Below are 18,550 nucleotides of genomic sequence, written 5' to 3'. Positions count from 1 at the left end.
ACTGGCAGTTTGGGAATCCATTTGTCATCATTCACATTTAAATAGCACTTCTGTAATGGTAAAGAGCTGTGCAAATGTTAATTATCCTCATGGTGAAGGAAGGTCAGTATTATTAACCCCATTTCACAGATGGGGAACTGAGGCATGGGGACATGAAGTGACTTGCAAGTTTCCTTCCTGCTGATGTAAGACTGAGTTAACAATCCTATAAAGAATCAGAATATCCTATAAACACTCAAGTTATTTTTACAATCATTAAGCCAATGTTACAAGCCATTGCCTCCAATTTCAGACTGACAAACTAGCATCTGAACTGACAGTATCACAGGTAATTGGGTAATAAGATCCCAAATTTAAGAGTGCTTCAGACCCTAGGATTTGATTGGGCTCATTATAGAAACAGGAACTGTAATGTAGCCAGCCTTCTGTACTTTAACTTCTGAGTCTGAATCATAACTTAGTGAAACCCTGTGTGATGATTCAAGAAAAGAAATTAATCAAAAACTCAAAGTTCTGAAAATTTCAACCAAGTCTAGTGTTAGTGTAAGAGCTAAAGAGCCAGGGAGAACCACTGGGTCTGTCTGAGTCCATAAACCTCAGTAAAGAATCCCCTTTATGTTAATTAAAAACTAATCCTGTCTCTTCTATCATGACAGACACTACAGGGCTGATTTGGGCCCCCACAGTAGTATAGATGTATATTATAAGAAATTTGGCTTATTTCTTCTACTTCCTGCTACTTGACCAAATCAGAAAAGAGGAAGGGAGGGAGTAAAAGAGAGAAAGAAAGATGAAAGGGATAGACAGAGAGAGGAATGGAGAAAAATCAGCTTTTTAAATTTATGTTACTACTGGATTAAAAAGGGTTGTTAGAGCCAACTATACTTCCTATGACCAGAGACAAGCTGAAGACACCACTAGTGACCATCTCATCCTCATTAAGCTACAATCCATCAGAGCTCTTCATGGAAGATATTTAACCAGGATCCTCCCCGCACAGGGTTATCTTCCTCCCACTTCAAAAATTGGTGTTTTGCCAAATGTGCTTCTGGGTATTATGCAGGAAGTCAACTAGTTGATTTTAATGGTTCCTTCTGGCCTTACAATGCAGGAATCTAAATTCTACAAATCTAAAACTTTTCACCTACTTCCTTCAATAACTGAAAGCACCATGTATATTTGATTATGCAGTGTCAGTCTCACTCCTTTGGATGGAAAATCTCCAGCCATTCTCACCTTTAGCCTGAATATAAAACGGATGCACAAAAGAAACGTGCTACATCCCAATGGACAGAATCTCAGGGATGGGGCAAAGACAAGCATAATCATCCGGGAAGACTTCCCTTTATATTTCCAGGCATGTCCCAACTCTCAAAAGATGTGAAAAATGGGGTCCAGATTTCCTCTTAAGGATGGTCGAGTCTCAGAAGGTTTGAAAATTCTGTTGGATTTGGATGGATGTTATTCTGTAATATAAAAGAACCCATGGAAGCTCCTGCTAGCCCAGTGGTTCTCAAACTGTGGGTTGGGACCCCAAAGTGGGTCATGACCCCGTTTTAATGGGGTCACCAGGGCTGGCATTAGACTTGCTGGGGCCCTGGGCCGAAGCCGAAGCCAGAAGGTGGCTGGGTTCAGGTTACAGGCCCCCTGCCTGGAGCTGAAGCCCTTGGGCTTTGGCTTTGCCCCCTGCACCCAGGGCAGTGTGGCTTGGGCTTTGGCCCTCTCACCCAGGGTGGCGGGGCTCAGGCTTTGGTCCCCTCTCCTGGGATCGTGTAATAATTTTCATTGTCAGAAGGGGGTCGCGGTGCAATGAAGTTTGAGAACCCCTGTCTCTTCTAGGGTCCCAGGTACAAACAAGTTTTGGAGCAGGATTCATTAATATATGTTTGGGTCGAGGTGCCTACACTGTCCATTCCTATCTTGTCTAGGGAGCTATGGAACGGGATGCAGAACCGTAGACTGCCTTGTAAACCAGAGCTAATGAGACCTTACAGCAGAGGCACCCAGCAGCAGGTCATGCTACGCTATATAAAAGATAGGAGGGGGAGAGCTGACATTCAAAGTGGGAGGTGGAATTCCCAGGCAGACAGGCATGTTACAGGCCTCACACCAGTGCACTGGTGAGGGGTTGGAACTGGATAGAGGGGATAGTGAGGATGACTCGAGTATGTTTTCAGGGTGGAGGGACTCTGCTTGGGGTTACTGAACTGATTCCCAACCTCACAAAAGGATCCACTTTGGACTGATTCAAAGAAAGGCCTGAACTGATTTTAGTCCTAAGTATTTCCAACCTCTCACTTCCACATACAAGACACCACATTTTTCATTGATATGACGGTCCACATACCATCCAAATTTTGCTCCCCAACCTCTCCAGACATGTTGCAGCTACACATCTTGCTGCCACTAAACAAGGCTTACCCTCTTGGCGCACACTCTCTTCATTGCGAGACCCAGCACAGAGGCTAATGGATTCCATGGAAGATCCAAATGTATTTACAGGGCACCTGGAGAGGAGGTCGCATTCAGAGTTATTGGATTTGGGTGCATTCCCACTGAAAGCCATGCCCTCTGTAATTACTTTGATTTTAAACACAAACGCTCATTGACTTAATTCACCAACCTCAAAGGGCTTTACAATAATGGGCAAGAATTGTTATCCTTTTTGACTGGAGCTGGCTGAAAATAAACAGACTTCCCCCCCCCCCCCCGGACATTTTCTGAGCAGCTCTGTTTTTTAGAGATGAGGTAACTGATGACTTGTTCAAAGGTTAGACAGCAGGCCATGGGCAGAAGCAGGTACAGAACCCAGATCTCCTGACTCCTATTCCAGTGTTTTATCCACTGGTCTATACTGCCTCTCAATTTTCAGGGATAAGTAAAGTTTCTTGGACTTTCAAGTAAACTGATTTGTGGGTGAAACTGTGGTACTTAGAAGACCAAATGACATTACCTGCACATGCAATTATTTACACAGAATGGAGGACATCCTTTAATAACTTGGCCCTAACTACTCATCCAGCTATCGCATTTAATATATCCTTTGGTACAGGCATGGTTTTATCAATGGGGTATCAGTGAGGAAGATCTGATAAAGCACAGCTCAGATGTTTTAGTTATCCTTTGCCTTATCCATCTTATCAGAATCCTGAGAGGATGTTGTACTTATCAGCCCTTGCCCTATTTAGAATCAAGTTGTTAATGAGTCCAGGCTATCTCCTATGGATCTCAATCCACTTCTGTTTCACCTCCTCTAGTGCTGGAGGAAAGATATAGAAGAAGTGGGCTGTAGCTCACGAAAGCTTATGCTCAAATAAATTGGTTAGTCTCTAAGGTGCCACAAGTCCTCCTTTTCTTTTAGCAGACAAATTATTTCTTTCTGGTTGAGAGCCAGTTTCAACAATACTGCAATCTCCTTTCCTACCCAGGCCCCAATCTTTCTTCCTCCCTGACGTTTGCATGGCCTGTTCTGCTAAATTCCTTGCCTGTGCCAATGTTCCATTTGCTTGCATGTGACTCAGTGCATGAAGTTTCATTCACCATCTAGATGCCTGTTATTAAACTTCACATATTTAAATGGGATTGGGTGACAGGTGAATCCTTGATTCATAGGCAGTTTGTTCACAAAGCACTTTGATTAATCTAATCTGGATCCAACACTTAACGGGAACAAATATCTTTTCTAAAAATCAGCATTAAAATCAAATCTTTTTTTTTAGTATATCAGTGTAACAGAGTGAAATTAAACCCAAGGAATATATACATACACAAATCAGTAACAGAGACAGTCCCATACCTAAAAGCTAGATCTAAACACCCTCTGAACTCTGGGAAAGTCTAGATCCAAATGTAACCAGTGCCACCTGATCTCATCTATATACAGTTCTCTAAAGTGACAAGGTTCAGTGACAGTCCCGCCCACACTTATCAGCCTGCCAAGGTGTGAATATGGGATACAATATGTGGCAAAGACCTATGATGAAGGGGACACACAAATTATCAATGCAGGAAGCTGGAAATCATTCCTTTAGTGTAAAAACATTGTGAAATCCATGAGGGATTTCACTATTGCTGTTGATTTTATGTGGAAAGTGCTCAGAAACTAAAGTGATGATCAGTAATGCAAAACCTTAAAACAGATACTTCTGAGGGCATTCTGTGCCAAAAAATAAAAAATTCTGCACCAACAAATTAAAAATTCTGTGCACAATATTTTAAAATTTTGCAAGTTTTATTTATCAATAAATAAATGCAGAGGCTCCAGCATGGCAGGGGGGAACACAGGCCACAGGCTGCATGAAGGTGGGAGATCATCCACCCCAGACATGGACTCAGCAGTGAGGCTGCATCTGACCCTGACACAGCACAAGGTCTGGGCCTGCCCCAGAAACACTCTGGGGCTTTGCTCTTCTGCACCAGGGGTACCAGGTGGGGGGCCGGCAGGCTCATCCAGGCAGGATCCAAGTGAGAAGGGGCTCAGTGTGGGGTGAGAGGGTTCTGTGTGGGACAATCTGGGTGCAGGCAGCTCAGTGAGGGGTCTGGATGCAGAGAGGCTCATTGGTGAGGGTTTCCTGGTGCAGGGGCAATGGGATTCTCCAGGTGGGGCTTCCAGGTGAAGGTGGTTGGGGCTCAGTGGAGAGGTCTGGGTGTGCCGCTTTCAGTGGGGGGGGTCTGGCTTCTGAGGGACTGGGGCTTGGTGGCGTGAGGATCTGGGTGCAGCTAGTTGGGGGTCAGTGGTGTGGATGTCTGGATGTGGGGGCTCGAGGTGGTGCGGAGGGATGGGGCTTGTTATGGTGGGGGTTTAAGTGCTGGGAGCTCAGTGGGGGGTGGTCTGGGGTGCAGGGGAGGGGGTCCAGAGGCATGGGGGATCCAGATGCAGGGGTTGAGGTTCAGTGGGGTAGGGTTTGGGTATGGAAGGCTAGGGGGGTTCTGGATGTACCAGGTGAGGCTTGGCAGGGGTGTCTGAGTATGGAAGGTCCAGATGCATGGGGGCTGGGAGGATGGGGGAGCAGTTCCCTAAACAGTGACCTCTCTCCCCCGCCGCTGAGGAGTGATGGGGGCAGGAAGCAGGGGAGGATGATGAGCTTCCTGCAGCTGGGGAAGGTTTCTGGGGGTGGGTCTGACACAGCCCCAGTCACTCTTGCAGGGGAAGAGCATGTCCCATCCTCTCCTGCCTCCAGCCCAGCTGGGAGTAGCAGCTGATGCCAGCTCAGGGTAGGAGGCACTGGTTGGGGTGTCTCCAGCCCCGTGGTGATTTACCTCTCCACCGGCTGCTCCGGGTGCCAGAAACGTTGTACCTGCACTTCTAGGGAGTGGTGTGTGACTTCTCTTGCAGCTTCCCTTTGCTTTCCTGTCAGAAAGTCATTTTTCTTCAGAGAAGCCAAAGAAATCTGCAGGGACATGAATTCTGCGCATGCGCAGTGGAGCAGAATTCCCCCATGAGTAGTTAAACAGATTAGATAAAGATGCCAATATCTAGCATCTCGCATTCATGATTTCTGATGTACGTAAGTGTCCATAATAAAAGTGAAGGGACACCAAACTGGTGTGCAACTTCAGTCACTTTAGAGCTAAAAAGAATGATGTCCCTTGAAATGAGCAACACTTGAAAGGTTCAATCATAGTGTGCCAGACAGCAAAATCTGACCATGTGTATATTGTAGATGCCATAGTATACAGGTGCAAAGCTCACTTTTTCCTTGGGTGTTTGGGGTGGGGAAGGATATTTAGTGTTGTTGATGGTGATTTTATGGTTGTTATAACTTGAGGAGGTAGTGTGGCCTACTAGATCTGGCACTGGCATGGGACTCAGGAGACCTGCATTCAATTCCTTGCCCTGCCACTGCTTTGCTTGGTGACCTTGGGCAAATCACTTCCCTCTTTGTGCCTAAGTTTCCCCAGCTGTATTGTGGGGATAATGATACTGAGCTCCTTTGGTAAGCACTTTGAGATCTATGGATGAAAAGTGCTATATAAGAGCTAGGTATTATTAGTATGAATGATTATTTGGGGGAGTTGTTTGTTAGTTATTTATGAATATGAATGTCTATAAGTATTTATAAACCTTTAAAGATGATTTTAAAGGTCATCAGAACATAATGGCCATACTGGGTCAGACCAAAAGGTCCATCTAGTCCAGTATCCTGTTTTCTGACAGTGGCCAATGCCAGGTGCTTCAGAGGGAATGAATAGAACAGGTAATCATCAAGTGATCCATTCCCGGTTGCCCATTCCCAGCTTCTGGCAAACAGAGGTGAGGGACACCATCCCTGTCCAATTCTGCAAGCTTTACTCAAGCTCAATATGCAAAGAATCAGGCTCTACACGTTTATACATGCATTTGTATTTTGCAAAGCGTAAAGCACTTAAGCCCTAGAAAATAATCTAAATAAATAAATATATACACTATCAACAGAACATTCTGTAATTGCTATGGCTACAAATGAATAACCGAACAAGAGGAACGTGAAATAAAAACTAAAATGAATGTTCATTAAATTAAGGTACTAAAATATATATTAAAAAATAAAACAGATTTTTATACACAAATGCATGTGCGATATCATTCAGTTATGCTCTCCTTGATGAGACATTTCCAAAATCTAATAGAGTACAACAGATAGTATTTGGTACATAGTGAATTAAATGTCAAATGTCAGTATCCCTTCAGGATCTCCATTCCATCAGGCCTAGAATCCTGTCTCTAACTGCAGGAATTGCCAGAACTTGATGTTTTAGGAAAAAAGAAGTGTGCGTGTGTGTCTGTGTGTGTGTGTTGCCGGGGGGGGGGGGGGGGGGTTGTTGTCACAATGCTCCTGGCTAGCTGTGTGATGCTACATAACAGAAAACAATTCCTTCCAGTTCCTGTCTGTGATCAAATGAAGTAGGGACTGAGACTATAGCCTTGTGACTGCGATAGCACAATGTCGACCTCACTCTGCCAGGAATTGGAGTCTGACGGTAGGAGTCCCAATTCAAGACAGCACTTAAACAGCATGCCCGGCTTTACTTATATTTAGATGCAGTCTTGAATCCGTGCCTGAGTCACTTCTTATAGAACTCAATTAACTATCAAAAGATAACAGCTTTTATTCACTATCATCCTTAGCAAAAGTCAAAGTGGGAATTTAGAAACAAAAAGGTCTTGTATACTCCTTGATCCACCAAACTCCTGCTAAATGTACTTTAAACCACCTGGAAGTGGACAGAGCACAGCTAGCTGACTTAGAATCTTGGCACCGTCAGAGTTTTTCATTTAATTGCAACTTTGTCTCTGTTTGCATTTAACAGGTGGGTAGACTGGTTCTGAGCAACTGCTCAACAATACTGAGCATAAATCAAATTAAAAGGTGTTTGCCTCCATTAGAAAAGTAGGTGAAAGGTCCTACGTAGCATGTCAGGTAGGATGGATTTTCCCACCACAGCTACACGAAGCTGTAAAGAGCAAGGTAAAATACCTCTCACATACAGGGGCACGTACAGCCTTGGTGCAAGTGTATATAACTGTTCTGAAGTCAAACAGGCTCAGCTCCATTAGATCATAGCTGGAGTTTCCCCAGACAGTCCTGCATTTAGACGCATGCTTTGGGGATGGTGCTCGATGGATTGCAAGAATTTCTCCCCAGCTCTGTCTCACTTTCTTTTCCCTCTTTATACCCCTCCTCTCCTTGTCTCCACCATTACACACATACCTGTCTGTATCCAGAGGCTATAAATCACTGTACCCTCCCCTTTCCCTGGAAGGAGGTTTCTTTATTGTAGAGTTTATTCTTTACTGTGACATTTTTCCAGTCTTAGTGTATGTCCAAATCCTGAGGTCCTTACTATACTTTTACTCAGTCCTTTACTCAAGGACACTCTTACTGAAGTCAATGGGAATCACCCTGCTAGCATAGGTGCAGGGTGTTTAAAATCTGTAGTGGACAATCAAAGAGCCTACATTTACAAAAGCTGTGAGAAGGCGCATTGTGAACATAACACACTGACGATCCCCAGCCAATTGCCCCATTCCATGAAAAGCTGCTACGTAAAAGGGTTTAGTAGCCATGCGCTTTATCATTTAAAATTGTTTGTCACCCACCAGGGAATCACTAACCATATTTCTGCCTGCAGAAACCTTAAGTGGGGCTCAGGGATAGGAATAAGAATGTTTCACCCTTCTATAGCCTCCAGGCCTTGGAATTCAAAGCCCTGTACAAATTTTGGTCAACTAAACCTTACAACCCACCTGCGAATCCTGCAAATATTATTACAGATGGGAACACTGACGTTCAGAGAGGTCCTTCTGTGCCAGTGTCCTGGTTTTTGGCTGGAAGCTTTTGCCAACTGTGAACCAGTACTTTGGCATTCACCCTTCAGCTCTTGCATGCGGTGACGGAGCACTCTGGCACGCACCCACAAGCTGTGAGCCAGCATTCTGGAATTCTAATCTGGACGCACTCACAATTTCTGTGCTAGTGAACTGGCATTTTCATCCAGCAGAAACTTGCAGGTGAGATTGCAACAGCTGACGGCGATGGAAACAATTACCCATCTCTGTGAACAGCCTACATGGGACCTTCCAGTACAGGTCATGCAGATTGTAAACATCTGGCCACACATACCTTACAGCTCTCCAGTAAAGGTCATGCAGCCAGTCCAACAACTGGTCAATTATTGGTTCATTGGCTGCTTACCATCTCAGGACCATGATGAAAACTCCGGTACAGTAGCCCTATAGACAAAAGAAGCATTTTTGCCAAAGTAACCATTTTGATTATTGCGCTTTCAATATCAACTCAGGAAATAAGTATTGTCCAGCAAAGGATTGACTTTTGATGGGTCCTAGAGATACTTTTGGTGACTGTGGTCACTACTATATTCAGAGACCCAAATATAGATACAGAGGGAAAATCTGCATTTGGAAACCATTTCTTCAAATAGATTGCCATTCATAATCAATTATGGATGGGATTTTCAAAAGCATTTAAGAGTTTCTTAAGTGACTTAGGAGCACATATCCCGCTGACTTTCAACAGGATTTGTGTTCTAAAGTCATCAAGCTTTTTGAAAATCCCACCTTGTGCTGTTTGTTAAGAATATTGCTGACGTGTTATGACTGATATGGATTAATGGGTCTCCTTCCTTAACTCTGTGGACTCGTGTTCACCACAGAATTAACTGTTGCCCCAAATTCAAATCCCATCCAAACACAAATGCCCATAACTCGAGTGTTGTGATGCCGTTAACTCGAGCTGGCTGGCCTGACAGGAGGTATAAAGCTTGAGTGACCGCAACTCATCAGCCGCTAACACAACCACACTGTGCAGCTTGAGTGATATTTCACAGTGTGGCCACTCTACTCGAGTGTAAGATAATTCTGCAGTCTCTACATCTTTGACCTTTCATTTTGGGGGGAAGAAAGGGGGACAATGCTGCTTATTCTATCTTGGTATTTCTACGAACGTGGCCATTATCATCATGGCATGTGTGAACCGTATTTACATTTTGCTTCATTAGCAGTATATTTTATCATTTACATTTGATACAGATTGTTCACCATTAAGAAGTCTATATTTACCAGTCGCTCCCATAGCATTACATGTCAGGTATTACTCTCTACATAAGAGTAGAAGAAATCTGCAATATTGCAAACATCACTGTGTGGGAACCTTGATTAAAGTTGACTTTGTAATGGCTCCTATTTTAGGAAAGGTGCAGAATGATACATTATTGTTAGCAGCAAGACTTTGAATTTCACATTATTGGAAAGATGTGACTTCTCCTCCTAAGGAATTGTGGTATAGTAAAATATGGTCTATCCTTGTAATGGAAAAGCTTCCACACCAAGTATGTACTCAAGAGAAGCACCAAAAAGTAGATGAATATTTAGAAATTTCATCACCCTTGTAAGAGTACTTGGAGGAGAAAGACTGCTCTTTAGCCAAGTTCTTCGAATATTAATCTGATTTTGAATAAGTTATAAGTAATGTACAGTGTGTTATGTTAACATTTTATTGTAACTTTGCCTTAATAAAAAGTTTTAAATAATAAAAATAATGTTTGTTGGCACTCAAAGTACAATTAAATGTCTTACTATCATTAGCATGTATCCTAATATTCCTAAGCAGAAAGTCCTTCGTCCTTAAGAAATAAATTAGAGCGCAGGGTGAAATTTTTCACATTTGTAAACAAAAAAAATAAAAATAAAAATTCCAGTTTTTTTATTTGGAGAGGAGGAAACAATTCTCTCAAAATTTTCGTCAAAGTTTTTAACTTGTAAAAGAGCTGGTTACAATTTTTCTAATTTAGGTGGGTAAAAAATGAAGAAGAAACAAAAACTCCTGAACATCTCTACTAGACTCAATGGGCCAAGTTCTCCCTTTAATAGGGTGACAGATGTCCCAATTTTATTGGGACAGTCCCGATTTTTGGGTCTTTTTCTTATATAGGGTCCTATTACCCCCCACTCCCGTCCCAGTTTTTCACACTTGCTGTCTGGTCACCCTACCTTTTAGCTACATACATGAAGCTTCACTGATGTCAGTGTGACACCCATAGTATACCTGCTGAAGGAATCAAAACATCCCAAAGAAACAAGGGACTTCCACAGTCCTGGGGGATAAAACTACCCTTTTAACACCACAATAATTTTCAGTGCACAAGATTCTTCTTCTCCAACTCTCTCAAAAACAAATGTATTACATTAAGTGCATATATGCATTACATGTAATTTAAAGCTTTTAAAGAGCCACTGTCAAGGTATTATTCATATTTACACATTCTTTCGCCCATCTCCCTTACTGTTATTTATAGACCTGGTTGAATTTGTTCCACCTTCAACATTTTAATGAAATTTAGGGGAACAAAATAAGGATAAACTTTGATTCAGTTTTTCTGAAATCCCCCATCAACATTTTTTAACTAACTTAGAGCTGGTTGAATTTTTTGGTTCTCAAAATTTTAATGAAATTTCAAACCAAAATAAAAAAAAAGGGCGGGGGCAAGAAAGAGAGACATGTGGCGATTTTGCTTCCTTTTATTGACTAACTCAATTATTTATTAGAACCCCCGGGAAACTTGAAACTAAAATATTTTTCCTTACTTTTTGTCATCTGACACCTGTTCAATACCCTTTTTGAAATGAGTTGATAGTATCAAGCCAGTTCCCTGTAGACAGGTACGCATCGCAGAAAAAAGTCACAACTGTAACTCAACTGACCACCTCAGCACAGATCCCCGTGGTTGACTAGGCCACTGTTGCCAATTTAATGCAGCAGCCTAATGTGTCGCACCAGAGCTCCTCATGATCCCTACCCCACACCCGTTTCCTCATCTCACCTATTCCCTTCCTCTGCTCCACCACTTCCATTCCAGTGACCCAAATTCTCCTTCCCTCTCACCTTATGTCCTCAGCCATACTCTACTGCCTCCCTTTTTCTACCTCATCTCCTCCTTATCTAGTGCCTGTGGCAGTAACTATCCACCCTAATTGTTGATTGTACATAATCATTTTAAAACAGCAAAGATGAATGTACTAAAAAGTAATTTCAAAAAGAAAAAAAAAACCAACCAGAGAAGTATATGTCCAATAAAGGGAGTAAGACAATCGTGAACCGAGCCCTTAGACTGCAAGCTCCTTGGGCAAGTACAACGTCTTATTGGTCTATGCAGTGCCTTGCACTCTTCATGCTTAGGCTATGTTTAACTGCAATCAGAGATGGGACTGCAGCGGGTGTAGACATAGCTGGATCCAAGCTAGCTGGGGTAATGCCAATAAACTAGAGGTAAAGCTGCAGCAGCACAATCTAGCTACTGAAGTACAGACACCGGGTCCAGGGTGCACCTGCACTCTCATGGCTTCACTAGTATTGAGCTACCTACATCACAGCTAGCTCCGGCATGTCTACAGCTCGGACTGCAGTAAAGACGTCCCCTTAGAAAACAACAATGGATACCAAATTATGCTGTCCCCACTAGAGGAGGGAGATTCCACGGTGGGGCTGGGGTACGTTGGCAGGGATGGGGCGGGGGGAGCTTTCTCTAGGGCTGCTCATGCTGACTCTGGATAAACAGTGGACTTCATTCTCCAGAGTTACCAGTTCATCACATTTTCCCAGCACTAAATTCTATTGTAAACACAAAAATTGGATCATTTCCCTTTGAGAGGAGAATCACACAAGCATCAAGAAAGAAAGTGACTAGTCAATAAAAGAAAGAATCTGAAAAACCCAGTCAGCTTCATTTGGTTGCAGGAAAAACAAATATTGTTTAAAAAAATCACTGTGTTTAGGGAAGACATTTCTATGGTTTGCACCTTGTTATGATACACATTGACCGTACTTTCTTTGGCTGCTAAATGCACCACAGGCAGCTGTGGAGGAAGTGGTGAAGAGACACATTGCCATCAATTTTCCTCATTCTTCTTGCATTTTGTGCAATACGAGCAAGGTAACTATTCAAACAAATAGCTCCAGAAAGGAGAAAGCGGAAATTGAAAGAATCAAGAAAAGTTCCCTTGTTACTGCCTTACCTTGTGCCTAGCTGTTTTCCCCGCAAAATAACCTCCCAGGACAGCAACCCCCCAGTGAAGGTTCTTTCCAAAACATAAGTGCCTTTGCAAGACATTTTCATGCTTCATTTCCTTTTTCTTTTCTTTTCTCTTTCTAATTTATATTTTTGACCCCCGCCCAAATAAAGGAACCTCCCCATAAATAACAAATCAATGGAAAGAGAGGGAAAGGAAAGGGGACAGGGAGGGGAAAGGAAAACCATACCTAGGTTTCCTTACACTAGGAATTAAATTGAAGATTTCTAAAAAGTCAGACCAAATCTTTTCAAATTTGTCTGAGGTCCCACTTCTCCGAAGCATTATGCACTCCTTAGCTGCCAGGTTAGTCAGGTCGCTGTGTCAAGCTTCAATCCCTGGAGGCAATCGGCTCCTCCATCTAAGCAATAGGAGTCGGTTGGCTACAAGCACTCACCTAGAGAACCAAGCTTTCTTTGGGTTAGAGAATTTCCAAGATGATGGGAAATATTCCAAAAGACAGTTCTGGGAAGTAATTTTGCCTGTTATGACTTCCTGGCCAAAAGACCCTCCCTTATTTAGATTGCATGTGCCAGGCCTACAACAAGGACGTGCGTATAACCATCAATCCTAGCCAATGTGGAAGTTCCTTGGAAAACGTTAAAAACTCCACTATTGATCTATGATTAAGGTTGATTCATGTTTCATTTCTTTTCTTGCTAGGTTTCCCTTGCATGTCCTTTATGAACAGGGCTACCAAATTATTAGGTACAGAATGACTGGCTCAGGAGTTGGTAATAGGCCTTGGAGACTTTCCCCTCTAGTTCACTAGTTGAATTAACCCAACCCTAGGTTTTGAAAAGCGTTGTCATCCGGTGACTGCTTGGTGGCCTGTGTGAAATGAGTCGGTGAATCTCAGCCCATCCGGCAGTGAACAAATGTCCGCATCACAAAGATCACCACTACAGTTGACACAAACTAACAGCTTGCTGCTGCAGTAATCTAAGCAGAGGCACCAAGGACTGAAGGAGGCAGAGAGAGCAGACTCCTCCCTCACACTCAGCTGAAGCCCCTCCAGCTCAAGACTAAAGAACACTAATGGACAGGCAGTTGTATCTTTTATCCATGCTGTTATTTGTTATATGGATGCACAAAAGCACCTAGTCACACCTGCAATAAATTTGTTCCAAAATCCAGAAGGGCTGGGTCAAATCCTTTTGTAAAATTACAATGTATCCCGCACTGGGACACACTGAAACCCCTCATTGATATCAAAGGGAGTTGTTTGCCTGGAACAGGAACAGAATATGGCCCACCACTTGCAGCTGGGAAGTAAGATCTCTTTGCCTAATGATTCCCCACCCACATTTAACTAACACTGATGATCTTTCTTGTGTGTCTAGTGCAGCCTCATATTAACCTTGCTCTTTCTATGTTAGGCTAGGCTATGTATGACCTTTGTACTGGTGAGGGGGGACAGAGGGTGCAAGAAGCCTGCTTGTTGTGCTCCACCCAGGAGTCCTTGTGCTCTCCTGAGCACAGGGTCGGCTTCCTGCTAGACCCCTTTTGATTACAAGCCACTCTAAACAGGGCGAAATGGGTGGAAGCAGGGCCAAGGGTTAAGGTAAAAGGGAGCAAGGGAGGGACAAGGCAACATCTCCCCATACTTTGTTAAAAGGGTGATTTTTGCCACCCTTAGTTTAAGGGAGCAGTGCCTCCAAGCAGCTCCCCCTCCTCCTTGACTGGTACAATGAGAGCTCCCTCTTCTGTTTCAATCTGTCTCCACCACTGACACACCAGCCAGTCGAGCTGGCTGGCTGCAGTGTGGGGACACTGCCTTGCTCCAAGGGATGGTGCTTAGGTAAGCTGCTCTTGCTCTGTGCTGCAATACATCTCCCTGGGCACACAACACATCCTGGTTCTCCCCATGGAGTGCTGTCACTTGACACAACCCTCCAGGATGGGCTTCACAACACCAAACTGGTCTTTTCTTTTTAGTTTTGGTTCCAGACAGAATCCTCCATGCAGTCTGCCTTTAAGGAAAAACGTCTCTTAATAATCAGGAGTGAGCCTGCAGCAACACGCCAGAGCCAGGCACCCATCCCAGATCAGGTGTCTGAAATCAGAGCTTTGTGGCTCAGACCCACTGCTACTGTTAAGGCAATGCATGAATGAAAACTGGGGTTGTTGTTTAACTCCTGCCCCCCCTGCTGACTCCCTCAGAGAGGGAAGCAGGACACCTCTAAACAGCGGCTTGCGAAACCACATAAAAACACAAATCCATTCACAAGGCCACACAGATGTCTGCTGATCTCTGTATGACACAACAACACTATTGTTAGGGAAGCGGGTCCCGATTCAGCAAGATACTTAAGCACATAAGTATCCCACTGAAACCTAAAGGACTACTCATATGTTTAAAGTAAAGCACACGCCTTGCTGAGACTCCAGTTCAGCAAAGCATCTAAGCAGATAGAATCGAAGAATTGTGGGGCTGGAAGGGACCTTGAGGAGTCATCTAGTCCACCCCCTTGCACTGAGGTAGGACCAAGTAAACCTAGATCATCCCTGACAGGTGTTTGTTCAACCTGTTCTTAGAAACCTCCAGTGACGGGGATTCCCAACCTCCCTTGGAAGCTTGTTCCAGAGCTTAACTACCCTTACAGTGAGAAAGTTTTTCCTGATATCTAACCTAAATCTCTCTTGCTGCAGATTAAGTCCATTACTTCCTGCCCTAACTTCAGTGGACATGGAGAACAATTGACCAAAGTCCTCCTTATAACAGCCCTTAACATATTTGAAGACTTATCAGGTCCTACCTCAGCCTGCTTTTCTCAAGACTAAACATGCCCAATTCTTTTAAAGTTTTTCTAAACCTTTTACAATTTTTGTTGCTTTCCTCTAGACTCTCTGCAATTTGTCCACATCTTTCCAAAAGTGTGGTGCCCAGAACTGGACACATTACTCCAGATGAGGCTTCACCAGTGCCAAGTAGAGCAGGACAATTACTTCCCATGTCTTACGTACAGACACTTCTGCTAATACACCCCAGAATATTAGCCTTTTTTTCAACTGCATCACATTGTTGACTCATATTCCATTTGTGATCCACAATAACCCCCAGATCCTTTTCAGCAGTACTACCGCCGAGCCAGTTATTCCCCATTTTGTAACTGTGCATTTGATTTTTTCCTTCCTAAGTGAAGTACTTTGCACTTGGCTCTATTGAATTTCATTTTGTTGAATTCAGACCAATTCTCCAATTTGTCAAGGTCATTTGAATTCTAATTCCTATCCTCCAAAGTGCTTGCAACCCCTTTCAGCTTGATGTGATCTGCAAATTTTATAAACATACTCTCCACTGCATTATCCAACTCACTAATGAAAATGTTGAATAGCACCAGACCCAGGACTGACCCCATTACATATGCCCTTCCAGTCTGACAGCAAACCTTTGATAACTACTCTTTGAGTACACTCTGTTAACCAGTTGTGCACCCGCCTTACAGTAACTTCTCCTAGACAGCATTTCCCGAGTTTACTTTTAAGAACTTCATGTGGGACTATGTGAAAAGCCCTACTAAAATCAAGATATATCACATCTACTACTTCTCCCTTATCCACTAGGCCAGTAACCATGGCAAAGGAAGAAGTAGGTTTTTTTGACACGATTTGTTCTTGACAAATCAGTGCTGGCTATTCCTTATAACCCTATTATTCTCTAGGTGCTTACACATTGATTGTTTAACATGCTTAAGGCCATCCCTATTCAGCACAACACTTAAGCATATGTTGAAAGTTAAGCATCTGCTTAGGTCCCATTTAAATCCATGGAACATACACTGATGCCTAAAGCTAAGCACATGGTTAAATGCTTTGCAGATTAGGGACAGAGTGCAGAGCTGGGCTGGCATTGCAGACAACCACCAAATCCATTAGATCCTAGGTTTCAACCGCAAACACTTTCACCAATGTCTCCCATCTCTCCTCCACCTCCAAGACAACTGAATGTCCCTTCTATCACTGCTAACCTACACTTCCAGGATCCCAGTAGGATCACTGCTAACCTAATGTGTCATAATCCACCTGTTGAACTGTGTCATAATGCTAGATCGTGAGCTCTCTGGGGCAGGGATTGTCTTTGTTTTACTCCTCTGTACAGCTCCATGCACAATGGGTCTTCTAGGTGTTACCACGATATAAATACATAACAACAAAACAAGGGTGTCAACTGGTTTTAATAGGAATTGCACAAGGGCATAGATGAGGTAAGAATTTGGCCCACACATTTCAATACAGGAGAAAAACAAAACAAAATGTAATAATTAGAAAGGCTGGATTATTATTTTCCTAGACAGATGTTTAGAATTCAGAGGAAACATCTATTAATTTCCTTTTTTACATTCTACGGTGATGGGAGCTACATATATGGATTAGATTAATTCCCCTCCAGAAGGCAACAATATTAAGTTTGCTTAAATAATCAGCCTACATTTACTGACAGCGTTCCTCTAATTTTGTGTACACATTTAAAAAAAAATAAACTCAAACATTTTGGAGTTTGAGTCTCTATCATTTGGGGCTGCTGATGGGGAAGGAAGATTTGTATCAGTGATGATTATCTGTTAGTTCTTGAGTAACCATGGGGTATTTGTGAAAAGGTTCAAGAATTCCAAAAGATTCACTGATTTTAAAACATGAAGGGCTTATTCATATTCAGATTCATGCCAGGAAATGAATAATTCACTATGCTACACACCATCCTACCATTAAATAGCTATCTAGGGACTGGAAACAATACTATATGCTTTAGGAAACCAATCACTCAGCACAAATAATGAACATTTTGCAAGCAACCCAAAGGCTGAAGGCTACTCCAAATATTTCATGAATGACAAATATCTTAGTGGCCATTGGGGTTAGTTTGTGAGCTTGAAAACAGTTAAAATTTGGAATAAACATGATTCATAATCAATATATGGACTTATTATCTATTTGTATTGCCATAGCACAACAAGGCCACAATCAGGGATTAAACCCCCATTGTGCTAGGTGTGGGATACACATGTAATGAAAAGACAGAATCCCTATAACTCGACTCGGACATAATTTTATTGAAAATCACCACTACTATTTCTACAAGATAGATATTGCCCAAACAGCACAGAGGTCACTCAAATACCGCTCCGTGTAACAGGAGCATGAACGTTTGGTTGGCACCTCTAAAGCAACATTCTCAACCCTAACCTCTTTCTATGTTATCTCATCTCAGCCTCATCATGGCCTGGGGAACTAAATATGGATTCTTATAAGTTCTATAAAAGTAGTGTTGTTTCCTTTGTGATTCTAAGGATTATGTGGATTCCTTTTCTTGAACTGGAATAAAATTCTAATAGTAGTTGGCAGTGCAGATGGTCTGGCAGAATATGTTTCCTGCTTCACTAAAAGCTGGTCTATACACAGTTTTTGCACTGCTTTAACTATATCGGTTGGAAATATCAGTAGTTACAAGGTTACAAACCCATCATGCAGCTATGCCAATAGGGTTTATTCCTATAAATTTAAGGGAACAAAATATATGGGTCTAAGTCACCTTTAAGCCGCTATAGTTGCAACTACACTAGGGGGTGTCCAAGTGTAACTATTTCAATAATAAAACCACAGCTCCAAATGAAAGAGTTAAGATAGTACAAAAACCGCGGGTAAACTCAGTTTAAATGTTTTGGATGCTCTTTTGCTGTATGTCATGGCTAATCTGCAATTTTAACACCGATCCTCAGGCAGAAGGGTCACAATTTATAGACTACATTTCTTCCATCTCCTATTCTTTGCCTGCAGAACCTGCTAGGGTGGCACAGATAACATTCCAAACCATGAATAACCACTAAAAATCTTAGTCTGACCTTTATCTTTGCAAATCTGTGGATGTCACAATGCGCAATGCCACCAAATCCTGATTTCCATCTACTAGGTCTTACTTGTTTCTGGATTACAACTCCGCGTCCCCTGCTCATTGTTCTTCCTGGCTCACAATTTCTATTTTGC

The 18,550-nt window shown here is 42.7% G+C and overlaps 1 long non-coding RNA gene across 1 annotated transcript in view; it reads right to left on the bottom strand.

Moving 5' to 3' along the window:
- Positions 1–2,427: 2,427 nt before the first annotated feature.
- Positions 2,428–18,550, bottom strand: part of LOC142069806 (uncharacterized) — a 54,629-nt gene continuing 38,506 nt past the window's right edge. Inside the window, exons 2-3 of the long non-coding RNA XR_012665780.1 lie at positions 8,604–8,713; positions 2,428–2,507 (exon numbers count right to left, since the gene is read on the bottom strand). This is a non-coding gene — a long non-coding RNA (uncharacterized LOC142069806). The remainder of the gene's footprint in view (positions 2,508–8,603; positions 8,714–18,550) is intronic.

The sequence above is a fragment of the Caretta caretta genome, chromosome 22 (assembly GCF_965140235.1).
Source record: "Caretta caretta isolate rCarCar2 chromosome 22, rCarCar1.hap1, whole genome shotgun sequence".
Taxonomy (NCBI): Eukaryota; Metazoa; Chordata; order Testudines; family Cheloniidae; genus Caretta; species Caretta caretta.
The sequence above is the reverse complement of the archived record's forward strand: the minus strand, read 5'-3'. Positions and strand labels throughout refer to the sequence as shown.